General features: G+C 39.9%; 1 protein-coding gene across 1 annotated transcript in view; it reads left to right on the top strand.

Annotated features, from left to right (window-relative positions):
• The window catches only part of POU6F2 (POU class 6 homeobox 2), a 369,574-nt gene that overhangs the window by 126,882 nt on the left and 224,021 nt on the right, over positions 1 to 18,671 (top strand). The gene's annotated exons all lie outside the window — the stretch shown is intronic.

The raw sequence follows: 18,671 nt of genomic DNA, 5'->3' as shown, positions 1-18,671 counted from the left end.
CTAAGAAACGAACCATAGAAGAACTGGTTAATTCTCAACCCAAACTTTTTTACACACTGTATGTTCTAATATCCCTCCTATTGTTGCCACTTCTTGACTTTCCCTTTAATGTTTAAACCGAAGTCTCTCTCGTACCATTAAATTGTGCCAAGAAGCCCGCCATTCATAAATCATGCATGCGCAGGACACGCTAATGCACAAACTTTACTTGTTTAAAATTTGAGAGTGCCTGGGAGCCAGGATCCCAAGATTAAGCAAATAAGGCAGGAATAAACAAGGTGAAAGCAGAAGTAACAAAGTGTAGGGAGAGGCTTTCTAATGCAGGTGGATGATGAAATCTTAATGAAGAAATGGGCATTATCAAAATGCAACCTTCCATTTGCAACATCTGTGCTTATGGGAATATTGAATATTATAAATAAACATAAGCTCACAGAGCTCATAGGTCATGAATTAATCTTGCTTGGTTAAAGTAGATGCCAAAGTCAGAGTCCAAAAAAATCAAGCTTGTTGTATTTTTATTATAGTTTGGTGTTCTTAGGATTTTATTACCTGGTTACTTTAAGGGCTCAAAGTTAGTGACTGTGGACTAATGTGGAACGTGGACTTCCATCAAGATTTTCTCTTTTCTTTAAATATCAAATTTTGGAGTGCTTATAGTTTGGAATTTGGTTCTTTGGGGCACTTTTGGTTTCAAAAAAGAAATCCTAAGATTTGTGTCCTGAGTGAGTTGGTTCAATAAGAGTTCTGACTCTTTACTGCTTGGTGCTTCTTACATGATTTTCTTAACGGTCTCATCTTCAGAAGTGCGTTGATTGAAGTTGATGGTCAAGCTCTTGTCTATTGCACAAACACAAGGAAACATGTCTCCCTTTGTCATCCCAGTGACGCTGGAAGGCAGGTAGTAAGGTCATTAAAATAAAACACCTCCTGGTTGCAAGGCAGCCTATTCTAAGGAAACCTTCCTCATCAGTCTTAACACTCAAGCCTCTCTTCCAACACTTTGTTCTTTAATAACCTTGTGAATGAATTCCCGTTCCCGAGTCACTGTTAGGATCCACATAAATTCCCATGCAGTTCTGTTGGGCCTTCCTCTTCCTTTCATATGTTCCCACATGATTTCTGGACCACCCAGACCTCACTAGTTTGAGAAATAACCAACTATCCTGGTTTGCTGGGGACTTGGGCTTTTCTGGGGACATGCGACTTTCACTGTTGAAATCGGGATGGTCCTGGGCAAACAAGGAGTTTGTCACTCTGCCAGAAGTCCAAGAGCAATAAGAATGAGAATCAGGTAAATGTCTCAGATCTCCACAGTGCCCAAGATGGATGTTCACCACCAGAAGGGCAATGGCAATTGGCTACCTTGTCAGTCAGCATCTCACCCCTTTAGGAAACCTACTGTAGTCCTTGGCAATCCACAGGCAGTGTCTATGGTTTGTGTGGTTTTCCAGGCTATATCACAGAAGGTGGTGGGACTCTAGGGATGGTAACTGGCTGGCTGGAAGTCCATCTGCCAGAGTCCTGGTTGACTTTGAGACCGAGCCAATCCTAGACATAATCCAGTCTCAGGCTCTTTTGAGGATGGCAACCTGGCTCATGGGCTATGATACCCCAGAGGAAGTCCTTACACACATTTGTGTCATTGACAGGGTAGAATGCTCCGCCCTTCCCCATGGCCCACCTTAGACAAGGAGCACAGTAGCCTCCAAGGCTTTTATGAGTCTTGAAACCACTCAACACTAATTAACACCACACCGTCTTGGGTGGTTTTATAAAAGAGCTGTGATCTGTCCATGTGAGGGGGAGGGACTTAAGTGTTAAACCCCTGCTCTGAAATAGAACCTGTTTCCAACCTGTGCACTTAGCCCTGGATGGTTCCCCCTTTCGTCATTGTGAAACGTTAAGGTTTATTCATGAAAGAAGCCTGCCAGCTGGAATTATCTCTGACTCTCCTCCAGCCTTCCTGCCCAGCCCTTCAGCCTGTCCATGCTTCTAGCTCAAAAGCTACAAATTTGCTATGAAAGAAAAGTGCTGACATCGGTTTCATCGTGTTTTGGCATTCAGGGATAATTTTTCAAGTATTTTCTTTACTAAAGGGATTGGGAGCCAGTTCATTTACTTTCACTGTCAAGTGACACGGAATTGCTCTCAGACCCTCAGAGGCCATGATTCATGCATGTATTTTAATGAGCACTAATGACATCATGTTACACTGAGCAGCTTTTCTCTGCTCAGGCAGCAGGGGTCCTATCACTGTCTCCTCCTCTGAGGTACTTCCTGCCAGCCGGTATCAGCCCCTCCTGGGAGCTTATTAGAAATGCAGGCTCATGGAACAGACTCTGCATTTTAAAAGAGTCCCAGGAGATTCCTACTTACACAACAGTTTAAGGAAGCCTGGACTAGGGACCTTTTCCAAAATCTGTTTGGCAACTCCCCTGTATCTCCAGCAGTCTGCCCAGATTCTGAGCATCCTAGGGTGATGGGAGCCATGTGCTTGTGAGGAGTGCCCTTGTTAACTTTCCAGCTCTAACTCACCAAACCTGGCCTCTAATGAGGAGAAGGACTGAAAGGAATAACTTATTTGGGAATTAACTCATTGCTCCTGTTAGGACAATCACGTCCCCAAGACCAAGAGGCATTCTCTTACACAATTAAAGCACAATTAAAGTCCTTGCTCTGAGATTTTATCCAACAAAAGCTTGCATTGCTGAAAAAAGAGACCTGTAGGAAATCCAACTGCACAGCCTGGGGATTGTTTCCCCTTTCTCCTCAGATCCTTCCAGGCAGGAAAAAGAGCACCCCTACGCCATCAAAGAAGGGCTTTTCTTGTAAGGAAACGGCTGGGAATTAGGAGATAGAAATCTTGCAGAATCCCAGGAACACCTTATGGCCCAGCCTCAGGGTCCCAGGACATGAGGTTTGGGGATTAGAGGACCCAGTGAGATTAGAGATAAGACAATAGGGATTAGAGTTTGGGGATCAGAGAATCCAGTGAACCACCAAGTAGCAGACTGTCTCATTCCCTCTGAGTAGACAGGCCTATACCCCTACTTCTAAACTGTTTCCACTCTTCCCTGTACCTCCATGTGACTCTTCTCTACTGTGTTGGTTGACTTCTGACTAGCCCCTAATTTTAGTTCACTCATATTCCATTCTGTCTTCTTGGAGTACATGCATCTTCCCAACCCATGTACCTCTTAGGAACACTCCATTGCTATCTCTAGCATCTCTCTCTTCATCCCCATCTCCATGTCTATCAACAGCTCAAACTCACCAACATTCTAATTCCCAATGGGGTGAGATTTTGCATTCTAGGCTATCTTGTAGGTCATTAGCCAGACTAGAGATTGACTGCCCTGTGTGGAAGTATGCATTCTTGTACAGTCAGGTGTAATGTGGGTGGAAGGGGGAGCCAGGATATGTGAGATGGAGCATGCACAACATGCTGAAGAGAAACACTAGGGCCTCCCTCATCAGTAGAAGGGCACCATGGGAGAAGGCTAGGTATTGGCCTGTCTGCTGAGATTAACATACAGATCAGGAGGCCCTCCTATGTGCCTGGGCAGAGATGGAGAACAGCTCTGAACTCAGAGATGCCACGGGTGGGGTCTAGGTTCTGAATAATTTAGAGGAAGTCTGTGGAAGTTCTGGCTGGGATTCAAGCCCAGATGTGCCCTAAACTCAGATAAGACCTAGGAATGATCTACTCCTCAACACTCCATGTCCTTGCATGAAATAGACACAGTTTTGCATTCTCTTCCCTCTCCTTTGAGAGCCCTGCCCCATGCCAAGCACCTCCCACCATCACCACTCTGAGTCCTTCCATCGCTGTGTCCTTTGTCTGTCCTCTGCTCACAGGGATTCAATTTCAGGAGACTATCAGTGAACCCACACCAGTGAGAGGAGACTCATGCTGACTATGAGGCTTCAAGAAGGAAAATGTCTCAGGAAGCTCTATCACATACTTTGTGAACTTTGTTAAAAGTCAGGCTTCCATTTACTTACCATTCTGACACACAAATAGCAGGGTTAAAAATATAATTTGCATTTGTCCTAGTGTGGGAACTAAATTATTATTTGATATGGCAGAATAAAGTCCCCATGATGGAATTCATGCAAATGGGTTGTGTTTTCTACTTTTTTTCAATTGAGGCAGAAAATGTAGTCAAAAAGAACCCCCAAACAAGTGGCAAGCAGCAGAAGGGTTAATGGGACAGCAGAGGTGGGTCTACGTCTAGGACAGATGATTCAAGTTAGTGACTTGTTCTCATTGCACAGGCTGAGAGATAACCCACTAATCACTGTGGGCAACATAAATGGAGAATATAAATGTGCTACGTAGGAGATTTATATCAAAGTGTGAGCATTCCAGTTCAGTCAAGCATAACATTTAAATTAATGACCAAAAATACATTAGAGAGAGATGCGTAATCTGAACATGGAAAAGCAATTAGGTTCAAGGCAAGTTGAAAAATGAAGACCAAGGGTGGTTTTCCTGCCCTTCATACTGGCAGGAAACCAGACCTGGTTCTCTCTCACTCTCCAAATTAAAGCTTGTTCAGGGTAAAGTATGTGGGAATGCTTTTGGTTTTAGGAATTTCATGTATGATTCACATCACAGTTCCTTTTTGTTTGTTTTGTTGGTATTTGTTGTTTGAATTGAGGCATCATTTACATACAATAAAATGCATGGATCTTGGGAATGTAGCTCAATGGGTCTTGAAAATTGTGTGTACCCATGCAATCTCCGCCTACCACAGTCAACACAAAAGACATTTCATTCTCCCCAAAAGGTTCCCCTGTGTCTCTTTGTGGTTAATCCTGTCCTTCCAACCAGGCAAGCAACCCTGACCTGCTTTCTATCACTATGGATTGGGTTTTGTTTTTTTTTGGTTGGTTGGTTTTTGTTTTATTATTATTATTATTATTTTTTTTTTTGGTTCTAGAACCTCATGTAAATGGATTTTTACAGTATGTATGCTTTAGTTTCTGGCTTTTTTCACTCAGTCTCATGTTTTTGAGATTCCACCATGCCATAGTGTGTGTCAGGGTTTCCTTTCTTGCATTTCTGAGCAGTGTTCCATTGTAAGAATATGCCACAATTGCTTTATCCATAGCTAGTCTGATGTCTTAGCAGGGCAGATATGGTGAAGATCCCCTTCCCTGGGGGTAGGAATAGGTTCCCCCATTGGACATCCCTTGGGAAGCATGCTTGGCCATGGTTCTCCTTGGTCCTTCTCTCTACCCCTGGAAGATTCTTCCCTGTCCATTTTCTTTCTTGACTACATCTGAAGAGAAAGTTGAGAAATATGCCTTTATATGAGCACTTCCTCAGTTCATGTGTGGCTTATGGAAGCTCTGGGGGCTGAAGCGGTTGCTTGAAATTTCCAATAGTTAAAGATTTGTAGCTTCCTTGGGAATGTGGTTCTCTCAGAAACCGAGAATGCTTCCGATCTTTTTACTTTCAGTCAGTCCCAGGTGCCACAGTTTTTTCCGAGGCATACATCTTCAGTCTAATTTATTTTTGCTTTTTCACTTTCACGGTTCTTTCAACTCAGTTGGCCTCAGGGTGCAGGTACTTTGACCTCCTTGGTGTTTTCTAAACACACACATACCCAAGGGCCTTTGCACAGAACATTTCCTCTGCCTGAAGGACTCTTTCCCCAGAAAGCATCAGTCTCTCCACAGCCCCTCAATACTATTGTTCCCCCCTACCTGCTTTCCTTTATTTCCTTTGTCCATACTTATTACTTATTACTTTCTACAGAGCCTTAAAAATCTAGAAATCGTTGAGACATTTTTGATTCTTTCTCTATAAGCACTTTGGGTCATGCTTCCTACAGCCACACCGGACAGTGGTAGCTGTGTCGTGATGCTTGGCACTGATGGTCTAAGGGACGATATCTGCATCCAATGTGTTTGTAAGATGTAGTGTTTTTCTGGTCCTCCCCTCAGAATGTAAACCATACAATAGGCATCTGTGTTTGGTTTGGTGATATGGTCCAAGAACTCAAACAGTACTTGGCTCATAAGTGCTCAAGGATTGATGGATGGATACATGGATTTTAAAGTAGGAGTGAGTTAAGTGAAAAGAAGTAAAAAGACATTCAGTGTAGAGGAGAAGAAGACATGAGGAACATGGAGTCTAGAGTCCTCTGAACAGTTTTGTTGGTTGTTCAAGTGAAGGTCAAGAGTCTGAGGTGGCAAGAAATCAGACCAGAGGGGCAGGAAGGAGGGCACGTACACCTTGCATGTGCATGAGGAGTGGGCATTATAGGGCTAATGCGTGAGGGATGAACACACTTAAAGATGTGTAATTATGCAATGATATTTTCGTTTTATTTTCTATGTATTTTTTATATAGTTTTGCATTTATATATTATGCCAGTGTAATTCCAAGGACTCAAAGCAGGTTTCATATAAGAAACAAAAAAGTCCAGACACTGTTTATTAGAAAAGGAAGAAACTTGGATGGAGATTTGGAACAATGGGACAAGTTGAAGAGGAGACACATCACATTCCATACTTTTAATTATCTGACAGTAAATAGAAACATACCAGCTTAACAAGAAAGCCTTATTTATTTTTGTTTTTGCTTTTCACTGATTTTATTTATTTACTCAACACTGAGCTTCCATAGCATATTAGGTCATGATCGCAGCTTAGGGTATAAGTAAACAAAGTGAAGAGAGTCTCGGAAGCCATCTCTGTGCTCGTGGCAGGGGATAAAGAAGATGGACAGGATGAAGGGTGGCAGGGATGGGGACAGAGACAGAGACCCAAAGGACGTGAGCAACAAAGCCATACAATATCTGGATGAAGAGTGTACCGGGTTGAAGTTGGAGGTGCTAAGAAAAGTTAATCACACAGATTGCCAATGAAGAAACATGGAACCACCTGAGGCGCAGGACACAGGTTCTCTTTGAGCTTTCATGAGGTCACGCTATAGTAACAGACAAGCACAAAATCTCAGTGAGGTACAACCAAGATTTATGTCTTTATTTAATAATACATTTTGGCTGCAGTCAGCAGTGGCCTTGCTGTCCATGTACATTCTAGGATCAGGCTAAAGAAGCAGCCTCTTCCTGAGATAGGCCTTTTTCATCACAGAGGGAAGAAAAAATGGCAGATCAGCAATGGCCTTCAAAGCTTTGGCTTGGAAGTGGCCTGTATCACTTCCAGTCAGGTCCTTCGCAAGCCTGCTGCCATTGGAAATGAGGATTCTCCTAAAGGGAGGGCCGTTTCTCCAGCTCATAATTAGAAACTGTATTACAAGGTGCTACATTGCTCAATGGAAGATACACTGCATGAACATTTGACTTCAGTCCCTGGAAGATTCCTCCAACACTGAGAATCTACAGTTCCATTAGTCCATGAGGTAACATTGGCTATCCATGTGGTTCCTTTGAACACAACACAAGAACAACTTCTTAAAGTGTGACATTCAAATGATAAATATAAAAATAGATTACAAATAGATGGAACAATTAGGGGCTTTTAAAAATAGCCCATGAACACATGTAAAAGCATGACTTCACTTATGCAACATTCAGGAAAAGGCAAAATTACAGTGGTGACCAGGGGTGGGGCTGGGAGTCAGAGTTGATTATAAAGCAGTGCAGGGGAATTTGGGGGGGCTGACACAATGGTGCTCTTGTCTCGATCCTGGCGGTGGTTACATGACTCTATGTGTCAAACTTTTAAAACAGAATGCTGGAAAGGGTGAATTTTACTGTATGTAAAATGTACCTCAATTTAAAAAAAAAAAGGGAAGTAGGTGACATGGTGTTTATAAAATATCAATAAAATACCAACTTATTTTAAAACATAGAAAAGAACATGGGAGTACAAAACTGTTAATGAAATGAAAGCTGGGGAAAGCTTCATGGAGATGAGAGACTCAGGCTCTCCCATTAAAGTGTTAATGGCTCTGCTTCTCAGATGTACAAATGAACTCTAAAGTAGTAAAGATTTCACATGTGCACAGTTTGATCCTGGTTGTTTGAAAGAAACCCAAACACACACATACCCCACAGAGAGAGGAAAAGAAAAATACTGCATATGACAAAGAGTTACCAGGAGACTCTGGACAGTAAGAAATGATGGCTGATTGCTTTCCTTCTTATACTTTATACTCATTTAGGTTAAAAGTCATATCCAAAGCATCATCATTAGCATTGATGAGCTTATGTCTATATAGGTCTGCCATCTTGACCTTCTAACCACCTTTTTAAAAAAGCATCCCTCAACTCAAAGTGGATTAATTCTCAAATTAACAATACAACCACAAAGCAACTCTGTGCATTTATTATGTATGAGCAATCTTTAATACCAGTAAAATTGCCTTTAAATGTGCCTGATTTTATTGATCAAAGGAGGATTTATTGTCCAGGAGCGGGTGAGGAGTAGAAACGAGTGCTGAGCATTCTGGTACCGTTCTTGAAGAAGAAAACAGTAGGTGGCCATGTGTGCTGCTTTTCCTAATGATTTACTTTTGTGCTATTCGAGTGGTGCCTACACTCAGAAAGTTACATCCCCAGGGACCTCATGAGCATGATACCACTCACAGAAAAGACAGTGTAGCCCGTGCTACAGAAACAAGAAGGATGGACTCCGGCTTTTAGTATGCAATGATTTCTCAGCCTCTGATAGGTGGTTTGCTGTCACAAAGTCCAATATTAAAAATACCTAGTGCATAAATTTATATTTGCGGAGTTATTCAGAAGAGCCGCACATGACACAGTGTACAATAATACCCCATCCACCATAAAGAAGTTATGAAAGTTGTTGCGTGTGTCTTAACTTTGGCAGTTTTTCAAACCTCCGTATCTCTGAGGCTTCAGACTTCTTATTTAAAATACCTGGAGAGCCGGTCTGCAGTACATTATCCTTGAAGCAGGCGTCACTGAGGCACTGGGGTATGGATTAAACTGGAAGCACATGAATGAGGAGTATGACTAGTATACTGTGTATTTAAGAGATACTGTCAATGGAATAAAGCATTGTCAAAGGATAATGGTTTCCAGCTGCCACATAAATGTCAAAGCAAAGCCAAAGCATTTATTTTCAAAGCAAAAGGCAGGGAAGTAATGTGATCCCCAGTTTGTACATAATAAGGCTGTAAATCCATCAGGGCTCTTGATGGTATGCAGCGATGTGTCTACACCAGGATGTGCAAACTGGATTAGATTCCAAGGCAGCAGCCATCAGCGCTCTGCTCCAAGATGGCTGCCGCTAGAATGGCACTGAACATAAACAAAGGAAAAGATTGTGCTCGAAATGCTTCTCAGTCTCACTCTGTTACCAAGGGTGAGAGGGAACCGGGATGGCGTGTTCAAATTTCCTCTGGAACCAAAATAAAAATGTCTTCTGTATCTGAGGGAAGTGAGGAAGGGGCAGGCAGGGACGGGGGAGGTACTGAAAATAAGGAGGTGGGAGCTGGTCCTCCCTTCTCCTCTGCCCCCTTTTCAGAGAATGAAGAGGTAAAGTTCGCCAAGCAAGTCCTGTCTTTTCTTACGTGTGTGATTCTTACAGGGCAGCTTTCCAGTGAGAGGTCACAGCTATTATTTCTCAGCCCCTCCAGGGCAAAGCTTAGTCCTCGTTTCCTGTCCTGAGCCGTGCACAAAGACTGATTGATCGATTTCACAAATATTCACTAAGCATCTGCTCTTTGCCAGGCACTGTGGTAGGCATTCAGGTCTAGTTAGGAAAGAGACTACTGTGGTAATCCTGAGAAAGGGACACGGTGACAGCGATGAAGAGCAGAAGATGAGTTAGGAGACATTAACGAGGTTCATTTGGGAAGATTTGGTGATGGATTAAATATAGAGGGGTAGGAGGCCAGAGAAGGAGACGGGGAGTTCAGCTGGACCTGTAAGTTCATTTCCTGTGGTTGTTTTAAGTGGAGACGCCAGGAGCTGGTTGGAAATACACGGATCTAAAACTCAGAAGGGGGCTGATGCTGGAGACCCTGATGTAGAAACCATCCACGGACGTGATCGAAGCCAGGGAGGGAAGAATTTTCTGGGGAAGAAGAGGTCAGTGAAGGAACACAGTCCAGGCCATCAGAAGAGGGAGATGCAGACACAGCACAGACCCAGCAGAGAGGTCCCAGTGCGTTAAGATTGCTCCATACCAGCGGAATGTGGGGCTCCTGCGGGTCTTTGTGTTTGGATTCTTCTGTTGGACATAATCTACACATTCACCTCGGAGTTTTGGTTGTTGCTTACCCGTTTTATAGCCAGAGTGCCACAAGAAGGAGCCAACAAACTGTGCTGTCAGTCTGATCTTTATCTTCTGAAGACCCGCCAAGTCTCCATGTATAAAAGAAGCTATTTTGAGAGCATGTACATAAAAGCTTCAACGGTATTGCTCTTTTGCTGAAAAGTAACTCCACTGATTTAAATCTATTATTTAAAAATGTCATTGTCATCTTAAAAATTTCAAAATGAAAGTGTTTGAGTCTTTTCTTCCCTGCCGTTCTTCTTTTTAAAGCACTTTGGGTCATGCCCATTATAGCCACGCAGGGCAGAGGAAGCAGCAAGTTGGGCTTAGCTCGAGGGCACTGGGGTTTGGGTAGAAGAGGATATCTGGGCCTGGGAAAAACTGTAGTTCAGATAATGTAATTTTAATTTTTGGAAATTATTTCTCTTGAGAAATGACGTCTTGTTGCTAGCAAAATTAGTCTCTGAACATCCTTTAGTTTCATGTTAACCTTTCCTTTGATATTAGTGTCATCATTACCCCAATTATATTAATCAACCAGGCTCACCAACTTTCTAGCCAGAATTTTCAAAACACCCCCCCAAAAACTTAGTCCATTTGCCATTTGCCACCAGATTAGCATTAGCACAGATCTGCAGGTCCATTAAAACATTTTTACATATCTCTGTTCCCCTGTGTGCCATTATTTTAGAAATTCTTAGCAGAACATATATATGTTCAACACTTGACATAAGATAATTTGAGTTTGCTGTGTTTGGAAAATAACTCACATGGGAGAAAGTTGCATTAAATAAATAATAGAGATAAAATTTATATTTCTATATATTTCAAAGCTAATGTTGCTAACTTACAATAGAACGGTAACATGAAGACACAGTGCTATAATTTGATTGATTTGTTTTGACAGCAGTCAAATAATTGAGAGTGAAAGGTGTCAGCACAGATGAAATATTGTATAAGCCACATTCAAAAGGCAGCCCTAGCAGCAGCAGCAACTAGAGTTTTATTTCCTTTGATTCCGTACTGGTGCTCACCTCCAGTTTATTAGGAAACCATGAAAGGTGCACAACTTCCCCAACTAGGGAGACTTTTATGGAGAGGCTAGAAATAGAAGTTTGTCAAATAGTTGAACAGCAGCTATAGACAAAAGGATGGGAAATGGCTAGAGCGTGCCAAGCTGAATGCTATAAGACTGTCCCTTTCTTCGGCAAGTTTGCTGCTCTCTTGCGTTTGGGCTCATTCTGAAGACATCGTGAGTCAGGGCAAGTATTAGATCTCATTTTTCTGGCCCTGGACAGGAGATGGGCAAAAAGGAGGGGTGTGCTTGGCACCATTTCTGAGTCCAGCAGATGGGGGAGGGATATTGCCCAACTGAAAACCCTCATGCCTGGTGGACAATAAGATTGGAGGTGCTTGGTAAATGTAGAAGCTAAATGGCCAAGGGAGGCTTGATCAGCAGAAGGCAACTGTTGAGCAAAGGGTTAACAGAATGTGGGGAGAGGAGTCCGCCACTTGCTCATGGTACCAAATACTGTATGTCCAGTACTATTTCCTATATATACCTAGCTATGCTAAAATTTAATTTATAAATTAGGCACGGTAAGGGGTTATCAGTAGTAATATAAAACAGAACAGTTATAACATTATACTGTAATAAAAATGCATGAGTGTGGTCTTTCACTCGGAATATCTTATTGTACTATAATACGTCCTTCTTGTGCTGATGTGAGATGTTCAAATACCGTGTGATGAGATGAAGTGAGGTGAATGACGTAGGCATTGTGACGTGGGATTGGAGCACTGCTGACCTTGTGATGACATGTCAGAAGGAGGGTCATCTGCTTCCAGACCACAGTTGGCCATAGGTAACAGAAACTGCGGAAAGCAAAACTGCAAATAAAAGGGGACTACTGTACTTTTATTACTTAGAGTTGCAAAGTCCACAATGAAACCCCTGAGCCACATGTGGCATCGAGCCTTTGAAATGTTGCTCCTCCAGTTCTCTGTCAAATAAAGAAATACAATCTTTGGAAGGAAGAAAGAGAGGGAGGTAGGGAGGGAGGGAGGAAGAAAGGAAGGAAGGAAGGAAGTCTGAACTGACATACGCTGTAGATGTAAAATCCAGACAGTTGCAAATATCTCATTAATATCTTTATCTTGATACCATGTTGAAAAGATGTTTTGGATATATTAGTTTGTTAAATTTGGATATAATATGTTGTCAAAATTAATTTCACCTGTTCTTTTTAATTTTTTAAAATATCAATACTAGAATATTTTAAATTACATGTGTGGTTCACGTTTGAGGCTTGCATTATATTTCTATTGGACAACATTGGCCTGGCCTGGAGGATCTCCCTAAATCCCATATACATGGGGCACTAATTAAAAATTATGTTCATTAAAAATGAACATTTTTAGCATACATTTAAATTTTGGTCCCTCACACAGAAAAATCACAAAGGATCTGCTTTGGTGGCAAAAATTAGAGAGAATAAAATTTGGAGGTTCTCTGCTGAAGTTTAGGGACTGATGAGGAGATACTGTATCTATATAATTTTTATTAACAACCTCCAGTGATCAGAATCTGAAGTTCTCTTTTCTTTTTAAAAATTATTGTACTTTGTACTTTAAAATATAGAGGAAATATATATATATATATATATATATAGAGAGAGAGAGAGAGAGAGAGAGAGAGAGAAAGAGAGAGAGAGAATAATGATCTAGAATTATTAGCCATTAACATTTTGCCACCTTTGCCTGAAATCTTTTATCTTAAAAAAATGAAACATCATAAAAAATTCTGAAATCCTCTTCTACCTCTCTCCAGTCATTCCATAGTATTCCTACTCCTAGAAGTAACCACTACCCTGTGTTTATAAATTTACTAAATATATATGGTTATATATATATTATATATACATATATACATTAAATATATAGTACATTTACTATAAAGTATAAGTATAGTATACTTACTATAAATATATGGTATTATTTGGGGTGTATTAAAATTTTACATAATGATAGCACACTCTAGATATATTTTCATATTTTGCATTTTCCATTTGAGGTTTGTCGTATGTTGATACATGTAGATAGAAATTATTAGAATTATTTCGATCATCTTATTTCGTGTGGTTTTTTTCATCATGCTTCTTCTGCCCTTTTTCTCCTTCCTTGCATTCTAATGGATTTGTTGAGTTTTCTTTTTTTCCACCTACTGGATTAGAAATGAAACATCTATTTTTATTCTTTTCGTTGTTATCCCTATATTTGGAACATGTGTTTTAAGTTATCACATCAGTATTTTCATCTTTCCTCCCAAATAACATTGCAAATTTTTGATCACCTCCTCTCATCTTCTATAATGTAACTCTCCAGCATTAGTTTTTCTTTGCACTGTTGTGTTTAGAATCTCCCTGAGCTTTCATTGCATTTGCAAAATTCTTTACCCTTCATTATGTCTTATATCCCATTACTTCCCTTCAGAGCTTTCTGATTCTTTTAAAGGAGGTTTTGAATGATAAGCTGAGTTTCATTTGCTTAAAAGACTCTTTCTGTCCTTATTTTCTATTTCAGCTGGAGTTAGAATTATAGGTTAATAACTTATATTTTCAGCAGATGAAGAAATTATCTTCTGGGCTCTGCTTTTTCTTGATAGTAAGTTTATTGTCAATTTAATTGTCATTCCTTCATGGACAAAATGCCTTTTTAAATCATGGCTGATGTAAAGATTTTTCTATTTGTCTTTGGGATTCACCAGTTTTATTGTGAAAGACCTTGGTCTTGATTTATTCTTATTTATCCTGCTTGGTATTTGGGAATCCTGACATTTCCATCATTACGTCTTCTCCCCCAGTCTTTCACTTCTCTCCTCCCAGAACTCCTGTTACATGTCTGCTGTCTTCCATATCTCTGAGCCTTTCATATTTTCTCTCCCATTATATTTTGTACTGTATTTTTCCTGTAATTTCCTTAGATCAATCATCCAGTTTTCTAATTCTCTTTGTAGTTATGTTTAATCTTATGTGTCACTTTAAATTTTTCATTTTAAAGACTGTATTTTTCACTAGCAGAAACTATATGTTTTTTCCTTTATGGTTTCTGGGGTTGTTTTCCTAGATTTTTTAAAATCACTTTAAGTATGCTCATTTTATATCTTCAGGCTATCTTTTAGCTTAAGTACTTGAGGAGCTGATTAAAGAGACAGCAGTCTCTCTCTTATTCATAGTGGAATATGTCTGTCCATATGTGGTAAGAAATTTTTTATTTTGAACTCACTTTAAACAGAGATAGTTTTTCTATAAAGTCCTTTGAACTTTGGGGTGCCACAAATATTGCTAAATATTTATTTTCTTGTGCCAAATTCCCAACAAGTTTCATAAATGATTTATTTCTCTGCTTGGAGATACCTGCACCATATACATAGCATAAATTTCAACTACATTACGAAGTATTCTCACAGAGTTTTTCCTACTTGAGGCCATTAACAGAAACAAACATTTCTGTTAATTCCCTGAACTAGTCAATGGGATCCATCTCATCTCTTTTCACTGTTGGGGCAGCTCCCCTTTCAGGTTTCGGAATTTTAGAAGCAGCTCAATTCAAACAGCTTTTTTCCCATGTGCCCAAGTCCCCGGATCTTGTCCCTTTGTTGGTAGCCAAACATCAGCCTCATGCTGGCCAGGCCTAACTCATGGTCTGGCCTCAGAGGACCAAGGTGTCAGCTAGTTGTCTTGCTGTTCTTGATTTCTGATGTGTAAGGGTTTCCCTTTCTGCTTGTGTATCTAAATTTTTGACATATTTTAGGCATAATTTCTATATATTGGAAGCAGAAAGGTTGTCTATGTTAGGTCAAATATTTTTCCATGAAAAGTCTCTTCCTTGGGACGCCTGGGTGGCTCAGTTGGTTAAGCAGCTAACTTCGGCTCAGGTCATGATCCCAGCGTCCTGGGATCGAGTCCCGCATCGGGCTCCTTGCTTGGCGGGGAGCCTGCTTCTCCCTCTGCCTCTGTCTGCCTGTGCTCGCTTGCTCTCTCTCTCTCTCTCTCTCTGATAAATAAATAAAATCTTTAAAAAAAAAAATCTCTTCCTCTCCCTTTTTTCAATTTCTGTAAGTAAGTCAAGTCTGGATAACTAATCCTTAGCAGATAGATGATTCCTAAACATTTCAAGCATTCAGTTAAATTTGGTAGTGACTTAAATTGAATTTTTTCTGGAGCTTTCAGAAATTTGTAAATACTCTTTGTGGAATTATTGGAAACTTTTAGAAAGAAAGCACGAGACCATTACGAATACTAATATTGTAATCCTTGGGATATTCTTGAATAATAGATATATCTGTGGTTTTTATTAAATAAACCAAATTCTGTGTGGATGTCTAAAGTTATTCAGCTAAGCTTTGGTCTCAAAAATAAGTAACCAGCAGGGATCATGAATAAGAAATTTCTCAGTTTCAGAAAAACATAGTTTAGTTTTTGTTTTTAGAATATTTCTAAATTCTGATATTGATTTTAAAATAAATTTTAATTTATTAATTTAATAAATTTTGTATCTATTAAGGATTGGAAGTTAATTCTGAATTAATTCTGCATTTTAAAAGTTCTTAATATTTTTATTCTGAAGTATTCAAGCCATAACAGAGGACTATAGTAAATACCTATGTGCAGTGTTCTATCAAATTCTAACACTTTTCCCTTCTTGCTTCATATTGCTTCTTTAAAATATTACAAATATTTGTAAGTGGTCTTTATAATACTCCCAGATCCCATATTCCTCCCTCATATTTGTTGTTTGTGGAATTTTTTTGCCCTTTTTTTTTTTTTTTTTTTTTTTTGCTGTGGTTAAAATATACATAACATAATATTTAACACTTTAAACACTATTCAGGGCATTACACACATTCACATTATTATGCAATCATCATCATCATCATCTAGAACTTTTTCATCTTTAGCAGTTGAAACTCTGTGTCCATTAAACAATAACTCCATTACTCCCTGCCTTGGGCAACCACCCTACTATTTTCAGGCTCTATGAATTTGAGTGCTCTGAGTAGTTCATTAAGTGGAATCACACAGCATTTGTCCTTTTGTAACTGACTTATTTCACTTAGCATAACGTCTTCAAGATTCATCCATCTTGTAGCATGTGTCAGAATTCCTTTCCTCCCTAAGACTGGATAAGTTTCCATTGTAAGCATATGCTACATTTTGTTTATTCACTCATCTGTCAATAGATACTTAGGGCTGCTTTCACCCTTTGACTATAGCAAATGATGCCACCGTGAATGTGGGTGTACAAATAATCTGTTTGTCCCTGCTCTTAGTGCTTTAGAGGTACACACCCAGAAATATAGTTGCAAGATCATATGGTAATTTTGTGCTTAGCTGCCTGAGGAGTCGCCATACCATTTTTCTTGGCAATAGCATCATTTCACGTTCCTACCAACAATGCACAGGGTTGCAATCTTCCACGTCTTCATCAATACTTGTTAAAATCTGGTTTTTTTCTTGTATTGTTTTGATAGTAGTTCTACTAACCGATATGAAGTGGTATCTCACTGTTGTTGAAAGAGCCTTTTTGAGACAATAATTAATTACCTACTGACTTCTCCTGATACTGATAATCACATATGGGTATATTCCAAATAACCTAATAACCTAGGGAGAAAATAACCCTAAGGAGAGAATGTACACTTTAGAAGTTGCCTTATTTCTGCTTCATGGCCTGCAAATGGTAACTATTATAGGTACAGTTATAGGTATAATTGCAGTTGGATTTCCATTTTCAAGACCTATAAATGTATCTCATATACAGGTGAACACTTGCAATGTTCATCATGAAAGAAATCCCTTCAGTGCAAATATTCTTTTCCTATTGACTTCCCTTACAATTAAAGAGTCCACTAAACAAAAAATGTATTTACCTGTAGATAAAATGAAAACTTTACTTGAAGAAGATTTTCAAGCTGCAGCCCACTCCCTGGGATTCTGATTACTGGAATCTAATGGAAGGACTCTATGAAGACATTCAGGGCCTAGACAATAGTTGTCCTTTCCTTTGTGGCATTTTTTCAATCTTGAAATGTTCCCTACCTTGGAGAGCTCTCTAAGCACCTTTCTGAATCCAAGAATTCCTTCCATGCCAGGGCACTGCTTTACTTTCTGTTTTGAATGTCACAGATGTTTCTACCATGTTCATGCTTCGGTCTGGTAGAAACTACCCTCAAATCCTTAAGAGGCTGATGTTTATTTTTCTAATAAATTCTATACTCTAGTTCTTGTTTTATCCTAGCCTAAATTTTTATCATTGAAGGCTTCAAGTTCTATTTAAGAAGTAAACTTGTTCCCCACTTTACCATTTCTGTCCAATCATACATGCCTAATATATTTCTTAGACATTTCTGGTGCCTCTTCATGTGCAATAGGTGGTATTGTCTGTCAAGTGTAAACTACACTTGGAGTGCCTGGGTGGCTCAGATGGTTAAGCATCTGCCTTCGGCTCAGATTGGGGTCTCTGGGTCCTGAGATTGAGTTCCACATCAGGCTCCTAGCTCAGCAGGGAGTCTGCTTCCCCCCTCTCCCTCTATCCCTGCTTGTTCTCTCTCTCTCTCTCTCAAATGAATAAATAAAAAAATCTTTAAAAAAAAAAGTGCAAACTATGCTTAGCAGAGCTACACTTCACCACCAAGTTTTGGTCTGTTTTTCATTTTCATAATCTACACAGGCTGCCCTCTACTCTCGCAAGGAAGAGAATACAGGGTAAGGTAGACAGCTTACCTCAAAGAAAAGAGCAGGTGTACAAAAGCCCCTCAAAATCATAAAGTCATTGGTGCTCATAAAACTGTATTGCACACTTTTTCAGGAGATTAATTAGTGGGTCATAAAACAGCATTAATTTTTTGGCCAAATTCCAGTCAGAAAGTTGTGTGTTTGCCAGCTGCCAGAGACTTGCTCTGAGAATATTTGCAGTTCAAAACACTAATGCCATTGGATTTCTTCACTTGGTAAAGAAATAAAAATAGGAAAAGCAGTTGTGGAAATCATCAAGCTAGCCAGTGTTCCTGGCCAGGTGTGTGCTCAGGTGTGTCTTCAGCTAAAGTACCCCCTTTGTGGGGAGGAAAATGAGGATTCTGGAGCAGAATGCTAGCAAGAGTCCCCAACACACAGATCTTAGACCCACAGAGGCATGCTTACCTTATCAGTCCCCAGATTCTGTCACAGAGTACATATATTTTACTCACATGGTACAGAAAGAGGACAAGCCCACCCACCATCACAGCTTTTCAGAAATTCTGGGTATCCCTCGGGAAATGTGACTGAGTCTGGAAGTGCAATCTTCTCTCTGAGACCTGGGACAAACTTCCATGTTGGTTCTTGCCTCCTGAATGTTCTGGAATATTATAGGACCATGTGATTTACTTATTTACAGTCATCTGT

This window comes from Mustela nivalis, assembly GCF_964662115.1.
Source record: "Mustela nivalis genome assembly, chromosome: 12".
Lineage (NCBI taxonomy): Eukaryota > Metazoa > Chordata > Mammalia > Carnivora > Mustelidae > Mustela > Mustela nivalis.
The sequence above is the reverse complement of the archived record's forward strand: the minus strand, read 5'-3'. Positions and strand labels throughout refer to the sequence as shown.